The following is a 16,470-nucleotide window of genomic DNA, read 5'->3' as shown; positions in this document are numbered from 1 at the left end:
CAGAGGTGGCGGATAATCAGGGAAGAAAACCAGTTAAAAAAGAGCGAGAGGAGGAAAAGGGCAGAGAACAATGTGTAACAACTTGTCCAGCACTTTGTGACATCAGAGAAATGTCATTTGTTCTTGATGCAGGCAGCTGTGTTTCTCGCAGGAGCAGAGATCTCCCATTCACAGTGGTCTAATCAATGTTGACAAGGCATTTCAAAACTCAAGCGGTGAGTGGGCCGTGAGTTCTAAAGTGATCAAATTGGCATGCTCCAGCTGAGCTGTGCTGTTTGAAGATGGCCTTTGATGAAGACTGCAGCATTGAGCGCAGGACTCTTCTGGGGACCCATTCAGCCACTCTACCCTGGATAGATTTATTTTTCTCTCTTTCTTTCTGCCTCCCGCACCCCTGTGATCTGTCAGGATAAATACTACGTGCTGTTGGGCCCCAACCTATTCCAAGATAAAAGTTTCAATTCTCTTTCCCTGCAAAAGAGCGCTTCTCGCGCAGCTGTTTTTTTTTTTTTTTTTTTTTTTTTTTTTTGTAGGATAAAGAGCGAGGCTCTCCATTTTAAGTGCGAGACAGGTTTAATGCTGCCCCAGGCCCGGGTAAAGTGCTAGCAATAAGATTTAGACAGGCTGGGCTCCACTTGTAATCTGAGGCAAGAAAAACAGCTTTTCATCAAAGTGGATTTACAGTGCTTCCTGAGCTCAATGGGAAAATCTGAAACCCTGCCACAATGGAATAAGAAACTTGTCATTCCAATTGCTAAAGTACAGGTGGTTGAAATACAGTATACTACCATTTTAAAAATTGGGGACTGTAAGAATTTTATTTCATTTTACTTCATTATTTAAAGAAATGAATCAAACGTGACAGTACTGACATTTATAATTAAATGATATTTTTTTAGTTTCGAGGAATCCTAAAAAAAAAAAAAAAAGGTTTCCAGGAAATTATTTAGCGGCACAACTCTTTTTGATATTTGATGATAATAATAATAATGAATAATAAATAAAATTTCTTGAGGGAAGAATCATAATGAAGAATCATGTGACACTGAGAACTAAAGTAATGGCTGCTAAAAGTAAAATGGTGGTTAAATATTTGAGCAAGTACGTAACCAGCCAGTGTTCAAAACTATCCATTTATAGTTGTATTTAACAGTTTAAAGGGAGCATAGTTTGCTTTCTGCAACAAAATCATTTCTTATTATGAAATTCAAATGATGTGACAACTAGAGACTGTGCAAAAATTAAAATCTGCACGCTAATACACACTATACTCAGTCACGCCATACTGATGTTGTTAACATTAATAATTTGAGAAGAAAGCACAACAATAATGATCATTTGCTAATTGATCGTTTGATTTAAACACCATTGGTAGCGCGATTTGTTATGCTTTGTCTCTTAGTTGGCCAGATCAAAGTGTGGCAGGTCATATATTACAAGACGCAGTTTAAAATCTGTGATTCTCACCGGTGACTGACAGCTACACAATCACCGCGCTGGAGCCACATTTAAAATGTATTAAAATACAAAAACTGTTATTTTAAAATGTAATATTCATCTTTGATTAAATACCTGCAGCCTTGATGAACATAAAAGATTTCCTGCAAAAACTTTAAAGCAATCTTGCTGATGCCAAGCTTTTGAATGACCCAATGTTATACTGTATTAGTGTACAAATTATAGAAATGGCTTTCTGGAAAAAATGTGGATAATTAAAGATAATGTATGCAGGTGTACAGTCTCAAAGTCTTAGACCATTGTTATTGACAAATTTTGTATAATTGCATATTTTTTAAGATAATTCAAAGTCATGGGAGAAAAATAACCAGGTGTGCTAAACTTTTTCACAATTTTAATTTCTGATTAATCATTTTAAATTGAAGCTCATGAAAACAAGTTTAATTAAGATTCTTAATTGATTCTTGTTCTATGTTTATTCCTATGTTAAATTCTAAGCGCAGTAAATTATCTTAAACTGACATGAATATTGTGAGCTCAGAGCAGTTTTGTGATTTAGTGGTCAACCATTATATATTAGTTTATAGATTTTAGTTTTTTCCGTTATTGATTTATTGATCATTTACGCGAAGCTCCCAAGATTATCTCACGCTCTTACCAATGCGGTTAATGTTTAGTGGAAGCAGTTCATCAGGCAAAGCAATGCAATGATCACCTTGTACAGTAGTTTTCACTCTCAACTGCTCTGACAAAGTCTGAGAAAGCTGTAGATAATGGCCGGGTTCTTCAGAGATTAATTCACAATCCAATTTGGCACACGCTAATTCTGTGATTTGACAAATTATTGAAGCATGTCAATTACTGCAACCGCTCAGCCAAGCACAATCGATTCACATGTGCAGAATATCTGCATATTTTTCTTCTGGCTTCAATGAATTCAATTAAATAACTTTTAGTATTTGGGAAATTTAACATTAGAAAGTAAATCAATGGCCCCTTGTTACAAAACAAAGTACAAGTTGAACAGTTTGTACATTATAGATATGAAAAACAGCATTTTTCATGAGCCCCGAGTTGTTGTTGACAGAAGGCCCGTAGTGAGCGTCTGTGTTTGGGTGTGTTTGCCATCTTTATGTGTGTGAACATCTTCCTGTCAGCCCTCTCAGCATTTACCCCGGGGGACCAGTGCATTCACACGTCAACCGGAAACCTGACAGTGAGAGAATGACAGCAGCACTAGAGCAGAAAGACATGCATTAAGTGTCTCTCAAAAAAAATAGTGACCATGAATGCTGAACTCTGCCACTTAGCTGTTGGAGAAGACAGTGTGGGAAGGAGGGGAGAGGAGACAATGATGAGACAGATAGATAGATAGATAGATAGATAGAGTGAAAGAACGCAGGCCAGAGTGATTTCTGAGCTGGGTAATGGAGGGTTCCCACAGCAATGTGATCACATCAGTGGAAAGTGTAAATGCTCTCATGAAGTCTCATGTTGAAGTGCAGCAAGTTCAGTCAGTGAAGAATTCAGAGACTGTTAGAGACTGTGTTTCTGGTGATTCGCTAAAGAATTAACTTATAAGATCCATCTGCTAGTGAATCAGACTTTGAGTGTTTTGTTTTGTTTTTGTTATGTTTTTTGTTTTGTTTTGTTTTATTTTATGTTTTCTGTTGTGTTGTGTCTTCTTCTTTTTTTTCTCTTTGACACAGCAGCATTGTTTTAAATTTAAGCACTACATACTAATATTTTGTTTTAAAAATATAACTTATTTTATTTTGTTTTTCTGTTTTGGTCACTTTAGTGCTTTAGTTTGTTTGTTTCAGCAATTGCCAAGGCAACATTTTTTTTTTACTTAGTTTCAGTTTAGATTTTTCATAAAATCTTTATTATTTGTTTTTTTATTTTCTATCATTTATTTTTTATTTATTTATTTATGCTTTAAGTTAGCAATAGCAACATTATGACACACAGTTTTTTATACTTAATTCTTAATAAAAACTTAATGTAGCATGCTATATCACAAATAAACATCTTGCTAGTTAGTTTATTTATTATTTATTTATTGTGTGTGATATACTGCCCATGAATAATTAATTGACAGTCAGTGTACAATCATCATACATATATACAGCTATACAAATACATATGAAATATTAAATAAAACATACGTAAGTGATATAGCTTACAGATGCAGAAAAAAGTAAATGTTTGTGAGATAATGATGATAAGGGGGAAAAATGGACTAGCATACTGTAACAAAGAATGCTTTGGTTTCAATCTATTGTCTAGAGTCCATATAATCTCTAAGGATATCATGTCAAATAGGGCGGAAGAGAGTTTGATAGGCCTTGTGTAACTATACATAAAGGGCATATGAAGCCGGGCTTTTGTTAGGGATCCTCTTGAGCTTCAGAGATAAGAGGGGATGGTAATGCTCAAAATCAATAAATAAATAACACCGAGTATGCTCCTTGCACAAAAAGACAAAGAGTGAGAGAGTGGTTCATTTTTTAACAACTCCTCTCAGCTCCTCCGGTCTTAGATGCCTTCTTCAACTGCATTATTTATTAACGGGAGCACAACATCCAAATCGGGGCTTAAACCTGTTTCTCCCCTTTTCCCCAGAGCTTGGCACAGAGCTGCTACCTTGGACTAGTAATTCAGGAGAATGAAAAATATCATTAGGGGTTATACTGATCCCCTTCCAATATTATATCTCTGTACATCACTCTCATAAAGATGGAGTTTGCCTGTTAGGTCAGGGTTGGAGAGCGGGATCACAGGAGCTGTGCATACATTTCCCCAGAGAATTAAAAGATGAAGGTAGAGGCCAGTGATGGCATTTCCTGAAGGCATAATCCATCAAAAGTGAGTGAGTTGTCAAACAGATCTGCTGAAAGAATGGTGGAGATATAAAGCGTAAAAAAATGATGTATTTCAGTGACTATGTTGTATTGATTTATTTTACTATTATTATACCCTTTGTGTTTGTTAATTGGCCGTTTGCTAAGCTCTGGATTCTTTGATTAATGTTGCTAACTGAGACGAGCTTCAGGTCATTCGAATGATGTCATCTGTTCGTTCATTGACACTGGTTTTATACAATAGTTCAATAAACAAGGAGTTCATATAGTGTTACGTCGTGTGACACGGTATTTTCAATATTGTCAAAATCACATAGCGGTGTTTATTTACTGAATGAATCTACATTTTAAACAAATGTAGCCAATGACCTATGCATAGAGATAGCTTAACGTGCTTCCTTCTTGAACTGTTTGAATGAATTTATGAATGAATGAATGAATGAATGACTCACTTATTGCTTGTCACTTACTTGCTTCTACCTACTTGCAGTTTTATTTTTATATTTACAGTGTAATCATATAAATATTTAATCAGATAATAATAATTATTATTATTTTTATTTTTATTTTTAGCATTTCAGCATTCAAAAATAAAATTGCCCATAAATGCTCATTTATTTTAATTATTTGCCATGTTGAATCAAAATATTTATTTCTAAAGCTATTTTCTGTATTGTCTATTTATTATTGTCTATTTTAATGTGTATTTATTATATCAAATACACACTACACACACACACACACACACACACACACACACTATGTATATATATATATATATATATATATATATATATATATATATATATATATATATATATATGTTTAATCTTTAATTGCCCAGCCAAAATTGATGTGCAGTAAATTTGTGATTAATAAAATTCAAATTAATTGACCCTATATACAATTTATTTATTTATTAAAAATGAGAAATTTTAGTAAACAAGTTTACAAGCTTTTGTTGTTGCTGTTTGATGATAGTGCTTTGTGATTGTCCTTGTTTTGCATTTGAAGTGTTTCCTCTCTAAATCTGCGCTCTCATCGTGCTGATGACCAGATCAGATTCTGACGTGTGCTTCCATGGGCAAATAAAGTGATTCGGATTCTTCTGATGTTCAGTAGATAGATTGCGATCGGCTAGATTTTGACCTGCCGCGTACAAGAAGATGAGAGACTTATCTGTGACTGATCACTGCCTCCCGCTATTTATTTATCCCACTCTCTGGTGTATCCCTCCCTGTACACATTTAGACTAATCCACCTCTTCACCAAAGTTTACTTATTTATTTCTGGTTAAAACATGAATCAAAATGCATGCATCCCCTAGTAGCATAACAATTCAACTTGTCTCTCATTTTGACATCCCCCACCCCCAACCTGTATTTTTTCTCACTCTCTTTCTCCAGCCTTCCTCTCCAATCTCAACTCCCTTGCGCTCCTGTATATCAGTTTGTTGGGAAGGCAATAAAGAGATGTGACGGTGGAGGTTGTGCACTCAGTGTTTGATTGACAGGGCAATGTTCCAGGGGAAGTGCAGGGAAATGATCTGAATATTCAACATGATAAGCACTAATTCATCTCTTCACAGCTACACGGTGACGGTCTTGGATTACTAATAAAGAGCAGAAAACTCAAATACTCAATTGTGTTTGAGTAAGAGCTAATTGCAGGCAATGTGGAGTAGTCCATTAAGGGAGGGTCTTTCACTAATTCAGAAAAGGTTAATATATATTTACTCAGAATTTTCAAATGACTGAAGTCAACCCTCTTAAAACATCCTCTTTAGCCGCAATATTAATTGATGAGCGCGTCACTCACTTTGTATAAACATGAAGGACAATACTAAAAATCATTCATGTTAAAGTATCTACTGATTGACTTTTAATGAGAAATAAATAAGTCTTTTTCTATAACTTAAATGTGAATTTCCTGATCATTGTGTAAGTGTGTATGCATGAATGCTTTTAGCTTATAAGACAAATCTACATAAAACATATCTGAGGCGGTATCTCCACAACAACTAAAAGATAGATAAATGACAATTGAAGTGTATTTGGACATGCAGAATGCATTAGAAAACAAATATCAAAGCAAGCATTATAACCACAAATGCTCAACATTTCAACATTTCGTTCAACATTTCATTATGGACATACGGTGTTATTCCCTAAAAAGTGTCCAGTTGCATTTTCAACTTAATTTAGGTTTGTGTAACTTTGTATTTGTTAGTTATTGTTTCACAAACTCTGCAAAGTTTCAAAGGATGTGTGTGCTGTCTTTCTTGGATTAATTTAAAAGCTAATTGGTTTGAAATTTTCTGATTGTTTCAAAGCAGAATTAAACCGTTATGATGTCAAATTGAATCAATTCATTACCAGCATTAAAAAAATCAATCGCGTGCATTAATGTGTTAATTCTGACAGCCTTATTATAAACAGATTAACCAACACCTGGTACCAGTGCCTGCTGCTTTTCTGTAACAAGCGGCGTGCTACTCACGGAAATGACTGAACTTGTAAATGTTTCAGACTGATTTATCTGTAACTATCAACTAGGCCACACACATACACACACACGCACTTTTTGACAGGAGAGGAAGTGAAGGGCAGCACCTTCGATTAACTCAGAAGGCGCAGAGCACAGTGTTTAAAACAAGACATATGGTCATCTCAGTCAGCTGTGTGGCTGCCCGAACAGACAGCCATTCCTCCATGTCTCATTGGCTTCGGTATTGATGCGTCTAGCAGAGAAAACCTGGAAGGGAGGGGAAGGTGGTGTGATGCGGGAAAGATTCCTCCACGGGACATCTAGACACCTCCCTGTGATCTATCTGAACGCAGACACTTGTGTTTTATTGCAGGATATGACAGTAAGTGCCTAGTTTTGATCCATTATAAGGAATATATGTTGTATTTCTATGCATTGAGAAAAGTTTCTTGTCAGATGCTTGTCTTTGGATTTTTCCATTTAGAGATTGATGTTCTAGGCTATTCAGTTGTTAAATTCTTGTGTTAAGGATGTCAAAATATGACAAACGTGTCCGGATGCATCTCCGTTCATCCATGTTTTATAACCATAAAGCCATGTCTTTCAAAATAACACGTTCAAAAATGAGAACAATTTATTTAAAGAATCATATTTTTGGTCAATAATTTGTTTTCTTCCTGGTTGAGCTGTTCGGAACATCATGATGTTCCAGTGTTCCGGTCATGTGGATTTGTGAAACAGTTAAAGTGTGAAACATGCAACGGGAACACGTATAATTTGTCAAGGCAGCCTAGCCTTAGTTGACAGTGAAGATCACAGTGTTCATCTGTTTGATCCATTTATTCCACCACTGTTATGGATGAGAGAACTGCAGTAATGAAATTGTCTCAGCGCTGCATATTACCCATAATTCCCTAGGCCTTTAGGCGTCGTCTTTCCGAAAGCCAGACTGAAAAACATCACATTAAACACATACAATATTTTGATAAGGTAATTAGGTAACTGCATAAAATCGCACTCTGGCCTTTGGTGTAGTGGAAAAATAACTGTCAGTTTGTTGCTTTTAATCAAGACCTGCATTATGTGAGCAAAGATTAAAGATTATTATATATATATATATATATATATATATATATATATATATATATATATATATATAATTAACAGAATCATGACAGAGTAGAATAACAAATGTAAAAAAAAAAACAAACAATAATCATAAATTGTAGTAGGCCTACCGAGAATTTCGCTTTTATATTTAAATAATAGTAATGTTTTCTTCTTTTTCTTTTTCTATTGTATCACTGCTTAATAAAATATACCTTTCGCCCCAATGCCCATATAACTCTGGCTCTCCAAAGTCTCCTAATTGAAGACTGAAATGTGTATGTTCACTGTGCGCATGTTCATTTATCTGCAAGCACAAGCAAGCTGAAGTAATTAGTTTGACTCAGTCCTCATGGTCACTGAGTGTTTGACTGTTGAACTCGACTGGCGCAGTTGAAATGTCAAAGGTCATCTCCCTTCTTTACGCATCCCTGATTACCACCGGCAATTACCTGCCAGACGCAACATTTCTCCCTGTCTCTCTCCGTCTCTCGAACTTCTTTTCATTAAGAGTAAACATATCAGGGTCACAGCAGGGTCAGCCTAGGTATAAATTTCCCTTTTTCCACCAGAGTGCCATTCAATTCATCCATGCTGACTCTGTCCATAATTTAGAAATAATTAGCTCTTCTCTGTGCACTGTGTCTGCAGTTCTCCTCCTCTTCAAATGCACTCTCCCCAGATCAATCACACTAATTGCTTTTAAAGGGACTAATGCTGTAAACTGGGCTGCTCTTGTTTTAAACTCTATACGGGGCCCCTGAAGACCCTGTCAGCCCAAGCTGATTTGGATTCAGCGCGAGTCATCGGCAGCCATCATCGCTGAGAAAGGGCAGGTCAAAAGGTTGTGGCAGCAGAGAATACCTACAACCTAAAACAGGTCGCATCAGAGCCCAATTTGTGCCCAACAAGACAAGGTGCTTGCTGCACTTACAAGGGCAAGGATGCGTTCTTTCATCCGAGATGAAGTTCTTATGGCCAAGAAAGGTCTAGGGGGCGCAGGTCGGCTAGTTTTAGCACAGGCATTTAGCTGTTACTGCATTGCAATGGCTTTTGATTTAATGGATGCACAATTTCAATTTCTTTACTTTATTTTACTTTTTAGTGCTCCACTGACATATTTAATATTCATCTTTCTGTATTTTTGTCATTTGAAAAGTTTTAATCTCGCTGTTTACCAACGTTGTCAGTCAGTGCAAGTCTTTTTTCCTGCCATCTGTTCATGAGAATCAACATCCTGCTATGTGATATTTCGTTTTCCGCAATCGTGATTCATGTATAAACATGTTAGCACTTCTCTTTTTTACATATGCTTTTCTGTAATTCTGTGTAAAAAAAAAAAGCTCAAAATTGTATTGGCTCATAACTAAGCTTTAACAATGCAAAATAATCATACATTCATATACAGTTGAAATCAAAAGTTTATGTGTTATTTATTTTACCAAGAAAAATATGTATTTGAAAATTACCCAAATAAAATATATTCACACAAAAGATCTTTAGTTCACAAGAAAATAAATGAGATGCAAATAATTTCTAAGAAAGGCCCCGTTCAAAAGTTTACATCCCCGTAATTGATTCTTAATACAAACACATTCATGGGAAAATATATTATAATAAACATGATTGTATGTGGTTTTCTTGATTTGGATATTTTCATTACAATATGTGTACATATGAAATGTTAATTTCAACTAAATTTCACATGTGATCACAAAAGAAAGCTATTACAAACACTCGGTGGAGGTTTAAAGTGAGTTTTGAGTAAAAGTTACTATTAATCTCATAAATTGTCTTATGTGACATGATGCTAATTTTAGCTCCAATGCAGCTGCAGAACAGGTGCAGTTCTTCTTCATAATCTATTTTATCATACTTTCTATCTAAATTTAAACAAAATCACACCCAAAGTATATATTTGGCTTATTGCAATGATTTCCTGTTTGGGAATATGACTAAAGATTATACATATGAACCTGTTTGGGGAAGATTCTTATCTTCCCGTCATTAATAACCATAGCAATAGGATCACTTTACACTTACATTTAGCTTTTATCTTTATTTTCCAAAATGAGAACCATCATAAACATTTTATCGTTTGCAATGCCAAGTTTAAGTATAAATGGTTTGCTACAAAGGCTAGAGAAAAAAAAAAGAAATTCCGAGAAAAAAGGTCTATATCAGATCAATTTTATGAATCTTTCACACTGGTTTTGTGAACTGTATCAGTGAGTCATTGAAAAGATTTGACTTTTTCTGACTCAAATGATTAATTCACAAGTCAGGCACGCAAACTCTGCAGACTCTGGATTTTCAGCAAATAACTTCTTTGCTTAACCAGAAGCAAGGTTACACTACAGTAATGGCTGTTGTGGAGGTTAAAACAACAACTTTAAGACTAAATCATGTCCTGACACATCCAGGCCCAGTGGGAACCCTCATATTAAACATTAACGTAGAGATCTAAGAGGGGGTGGTTTTCTGACAAGCCACAATTCCGGATGTCATAGCACAGCAGTACTCCACTGCAAGTGTGCAGACTGGCCTTGGAGGCATCAGACTGCGTTCCGATCACTCCGAAGCTGAAATCATGACCATTTCACATTCACTATATCAGATCAGACTTGCATATGTGAATGTAATAATTTTTAGAGAAAAACTTGTTGTATTTGCCTTTCATTTTAGTGGAAGTTGTTCAGCTGGAAGTACACCCCTGCCACGTTTACCCATGAACGCTTATTTTTGGACTAATGATTCATTTGACACAATTTCAGAGCTTATTTTGTGTACCTGCAGAAAAACATACAACATTCGGAGCAACGTGAGGGTGAATAAATGATGGAAAGTAAACAACATGAGGGTGATGACACAGTTTTCATTTTGAGGTGAACTAGCACTTTAAGGAGAAATAAATCCATATATTGAAATAAGGATTAGCATTACTAAATCAACATTTATGTATTGTTAATAAACATGCACTGACATATATTAGATTCCCTCGCTTTTGGCTCTAAAGTCAGTTAAAAATAGTAACTTATTCTCTCTTTTTTACACTTAAACTGCAACATAACAGTCTGGATTGGTTAATGAGAAAGCCTCCCCGTGCAAATTAGTCCACCAAATATATATAAATGCGTGTTTCTGTGATCTTGTACTTGACAGATATGTTTTACATTTTGTCAGAGGTGCAAATGAAATAAGCAACCCAATGTTAACTTTTTGTGTTTTGCACAGCGTCTTGCTAATGATCACTGGTATGCAGAGTGAAATCTTTTTTTTTTCTTCACATTTCTTAGCGTTATTGACAGGTAAAAAGCAGAACGAATTTGGTCAAATATGCACATAAATTAGTTTATTGGTAATGATACACTAATTAACAAAGCGTGCTGCAGTGGTTTACCTTGTTTGAATGTGAAAAGTGTGAACTCTCTCTCTCTCTGTGCTTTTTGTGGTTTAGTAGGCCAGCGATAATGGCGTCCGTCCTTCTGAGGTCACAGCAGGAAAGCCTTTGATGCTCATGTTATCTACAGGATGAGCCTCGTTTCTATCTCAGGAGATTCGGTGTATTTTGCACTTACTGTTTTCCTGCTGTTACTCCTCGTCGTTTGTAGAGTTTAATTACCTCTCTCCGATTAAGAGTTTTCGGTCGAGTTTGGACCATTTGTCGTCTGTTGTGGTCTATCATGCCAGGTTGTCTGCTCAGACATTGTTTTTGGAAATCGGGTGCTATTATCTGTAGTCGCCCAGAGCCTGGCACAGGAGGAGGTTATTGTTATGACGGTTGGCATTGCCAAGCAAACCATTCTGTCTAAATCCTTGAAATTATATTGCAGACGGGAAAAGCAGAATTTTAAAAAGGAGTCATACAATAGGGGCAGCAAAATTTTCTGGAGAGAAAAATGAAAAAAGTATCTGGGGATGGTCACATAAATTGTCCAGAAACCATTATTAAGACAATGGGAAGAGGAAGCAGTAATGTGTGCTGAAAGTACGGCATGACCCATTGCTTTCGCAAATAAGGAAAATTACATTTAACGTGCGCTAACAGCTCTGGCTCTGGTGCATATTTGTTTCCCTCTCTGTCTCTCTCGGTGCGTCGTATAGAAATATATATCCTGCTCTAATGTATTTTTAAATAGATTCCAAATGCTCCATAATGTGTCACTCAGTAGCACTAGTCACTGTTTTTAGTGCACATCTCTATGGCACTTGGGGACCTCTGATCATGGACTGAATTTGAGAAAGAGTCACAGTCGCTTCTTATTTTGTACCCTGTCTGTTTATTTGGCTTCATTTTGCGGTGATTATGTCAACATCAAAATGTCTGCGGTTGTCACATGAGATCTGTTTTTTTCTCCCTCGGGCTGAATAGTTTAATGAAAAACGACATGAAGCATACATACAATGAACCTGGACTGCAAAAAACCCCGGTGAAGGAATCAAATACACACAGTTGTGAACTACACGATTCACACTTGGTGTGACAGCTAGTTGAAGGCAGAACTCGCGCTGAAGAATGCAGTGCCGCTATGCTAAAAGTCTCTCTCGAATGGCACAATATCGGAACGTACACAACATGTTTTGCCCTTTCAAGTTTCAGTAAACGCTCTGTTAATTGAAATCAATAAGAGGAGGAAAAAACCACCTGTGAAGGGGCAAATCGATGCATTTCTTCACTTTTATTATAAGAAGTGAGGCAGAGGCCATTAGGTTTCATTCACTAACCCTATTGATTGCTGGGCCAATAATTTGTTTCGGGTCCAAAGTAAGCTTTTCACCCCATTAAGTTCCACCACGGGTTCTGCGGACTGGGTGAAGCACAGCTTTAATCATCATTACCACCTGCCTGGTCATTTCTGCACACAGTTAGATAAAATCACTCTGATTATGGATTCCTCAGTTTTCCGCGTCTGCTTATGTGCCCATCATTTGCATAATTGTCAGATGGACAACGTAGCATGAGGCTGAAGGTGGAATTATGGGAGACAAAACAGAAAGAGAGTGAGGCCAAAGTGTTAGTGCATGACTCTTGGCTCAGACAGCCTGTGTTCCTGTCCGCTGTCTGCCTGCCTTGAGTTGTTTAAGTAAAGAAAACTAATAATCTTGGTGTTTTACTGAATTATTTTTTTTGGTTGGGGAAAACAAAGGTTTTGAAGAAATGTGGAGTATCTATCTATCCATCCATCCAAAGTCACTGATTTCTTCTCAGTCAGCCTACGTCCTCACACCAGGAAACGTCTTTACAAAGATTCACAGATTTAGAGACTGATCTTAGAGACTTCAAGATGGATCTCCGGCCTTTGGAAGAAATCAATGATTCGGTCAGGACGTATCTGTCAACAGTCATTGATCTAACCGTACACATTGTTGAGAAGTGAAGATTCAATCAGCTGCTTAGCCTCAGAGTGCCCGTCTGTCAGTCATAGCAGTCATAGTGTCAACACTGCAGTCAGATGTTAATGCTTCACCACAGAGAATATAATTCTTCAGCTTCATAGACCAAATTATAGAATGTTATAAAAAAAGAAAAGAAAAACCTGCACGCCTGAAAGATGTCATTATAATGATATAATAGGGCTTTCTTGACAGCATATAAAAAAATATCACTTTTAATATAAACACCTTTAGAGAAATATGGGACGTATCTGCTAATTGTTTGAAGTTCAAACAGTACTGATTCATACATTCCATAGGTTTATTTTATTTATAATAAAGGATAACATGTTCAACACCGCCGCACGTGCAGTTGTAACTAATTTAGCATTAATTAGGTATCATTCTGTTCTGTATCATTTCTAGCAAGATACACATATGCACAAATCAGTAAAAAGAGAAATTAGTTAATTTTGCACTGCAACATTGATGCTGTTTCACTTATGCTGCATAATTTTATGGTAATTACTTCTCCTTTATTATTCATGGGTTTCAATGGAAATGCTTTTAAAAAAAGGTCTTTCTTGGACAAAGTTACTGATAACTATTCTGTCACTCTGAGTTCTCTAAGTTACATGTCTCAAAAGTTTCGAGTGCTGTCAATACTTTGCTATTGTACATATCAGCACATGTAAATAAACAGTGCTATAACTTATTTGTACAAAAAAAAAAAAATCACATATAACCTTGCAGCCAAAAAGTTCAGAATTTTCCTCTCCTTTCATTGCAGTTTTAACTTATGTCAAACACTTATGCACACGGTTGCTTTGCATATCTTCTCATCAGTTATTATTTAAAACAATATTTTTTATCTTTGTCAGATTTATCATTGGCATGGCGTGTCACATTATGGTAGAGAATGAAAGCATGTTGAAGATTATGTTTTAGATTAGAGTCCGAGTGAGGAATCTCAAATAAGACAAAGCTGAAAGCAGCATTTTCATTGTCAACTAGAGAGAGATGCCTATCCACTGAATAAATGTTTGGGCTCTGGGGCTCTGATGTGACCGTCTTCTCAAACAACTGATATAAGCTGTTAGTATTCCTAAACGGCTCATAGCTCAGCTTTTAGCAGTGTGCCCTTCTTTGACCAGAAACAATGGTGAGGAACTACAAATTGAAAGTCTTCAAAATTTCACCATTTGTGGCCCTATTATGGTCATATTTTTGTTTTGGGAGTCCCCAACAGCAAGTTGACATGCATGGTCAAAAAACACATTCATTTTCTTATAATATGTATTTATGTTTGACCTCATTTGTGCAACAACTTCCAAACCTTTCATTTAATACTTCATACTTCATACTTTAATACCCCTCCTTTGCATGACTTTAATCTGTGGGTGGTCTGTATATTGATGTCAACATGAAACTGCTTAGTATTCATTTTAAAACTCGTTTCAAATATTCAGTCGCTCTTTCTTTTGATAGGCAATAACTTTATACACGGTGCACTTTCAGATTTAAATTTAAAAATCTTTTCATACACGTGCAGCCGTGTTACACACTGCATGAAAGGTCATTTTCAAAAATCCATAATAGGGGCACTTTTATGGAGACATACAGGTTTGGAATGACATGAAATTGATTAAACAATGATGGAATCTTTATTATTTTGAACTGTGCAGTAAAGATACTAAACGAAAATGAGACATTTTACAATCTATGGCACTTCAGTTGCTGCTCACTGGGAATGCTCTGGGTCAATAACAAAAATCTGTTATGAATTCGGGAAGTTCTCTCAGGTCAAGTGTTTGTTCTTCAGCATGGGACAACATTATGACTCCATCTGCTAGAGTGAGAGAGAAAGAGACGGATCGGACGGAAAAGTCACATGTTAGAGCTTCAGAAATACAGAAATAAGGACAGGTTGAAAGAACAGCATTTTCCTCAGCTTTATCTGCATAAAAATAAAGAGTTTGCATGAAGAGTTTAAAAGCTATTTGAGATGTAGTGCTGGAGACAACGTACCATATTATGACCATGCAAGATGATGTAAAGAAAGGAAAGCTAGAAAACTGAATAAATAAAATGATTATGGCAGGCGTTAAATTATTTATGTCTCTGCCTCTTTGAGAGGACAATATTTTGTTAAGATTTCTTCTAGTAAGATCTGCAAGACTGTAGTAAAGTTACATGGCAAAAGTTTGTACTGAATTCTGTTGCATTGTAACCTACTAAAAAATTAAAAAGCCATATAGACTCAAAATTTCATTTATATTCATAGCGTAATAGGTGGAATTGTGTGCAAACCTTGTTAAAAGAATGCAGGTGGTTTCAAAGTGGACCTATTGCACTCTGTTATTTGCATTGTTTACATTTAAATTGCATTTCTAACCTGGCAGCCATGGTATTGTATTAATCCAAAAGCTTTATTATATGTCACACATAATGATGTGCAAATCTGATACTTAAACTAATTGGGCCAGCTGCTAAGCAGCAAAAGGCTACAACCCAAAGAGACAGAAAGAGGATTAAAGATTCAAGAAGCCTCTCTTTATTTACACCTCTTGTGAGTTGATTGTATTTGCAGATTCACAGTTAAGCTCTAATATTTGGATTCTGCTTTTGTCCAACTGGATTTATTAGAGAATAGTCATCAATTAAATATGGATAAATACGAATGTTGTTCTTTTCTCTTTTTCTCACCTTCATCCGTATTGTCTATGATTAAGTGTCTGTATGTGTCTATTCAACTCTCTCTGTTAAATCAAGCAGAAGCAGAAGGGCGTTTTGAAGGCCCTCGACTGACCCTGTGCGTAGACACGATTTGGGAATCCAAACTCCCCGCAGAGGCTTGTGACATTTGGAATACAAACGTCTGAGTTTCTACCAGAATGCCTGTCTGATCCGACTCTGTCTGACCGTGACAGGACTGGCTCTTCTGGGAATGTGTGAACTTTGTCATTACCTGAGCTACCTAATTACTACAAAAACTAATGTCAGATATTTGGTTGATAAAATCTAATAAATATAACATTGACATTATCATGACACTTTAAAACAACCTGTCCGCCAACCAATATCCCCATATAGGTCGTTTGTCCGAATCCCTGAAATACAGCTCATCAGAGCGTGTACAGTTGCTTGTGGAGCAACTGGATATTTTCCTTTTAATGTTTTA

The 16,470-nt window shown here is 36.1% G+C and overlaps 1 protein-coding gene across 3 annotated transcripts in view; it reads left to right on the top strand.

Annotated features, from left to right (window-relative positions):
- lingo2 (leucine rich repeat and Ig domain containing 2) overlaps window positions 1-16,470 on the top strand; it is a 201,287-nt gene that overhangs the window by 49,952 nt on the left and 134,865 nt on the right. The window lies entirely within an intron of this gene.

Source organism: Puntigrus tetrazona, chromosome 14 (assembly GCF_018831695.1).
Source record: "Puntigrus tetrazona isolate hp1 chromosome 14, ASM1883169v1, whole genome shotgun sequence".
NCBI lineage: Eukaryota > Metazoa > Chordata > Actinopteri > Cypriniformes > Cyprinidae > Puntigrus > Puntigrus tetrazona.
The sequence above is the reverse complement of the archived record's forward strand: the minus strand, read 5'-3'. Positions and strand labels throughout refer to the sequence as shown.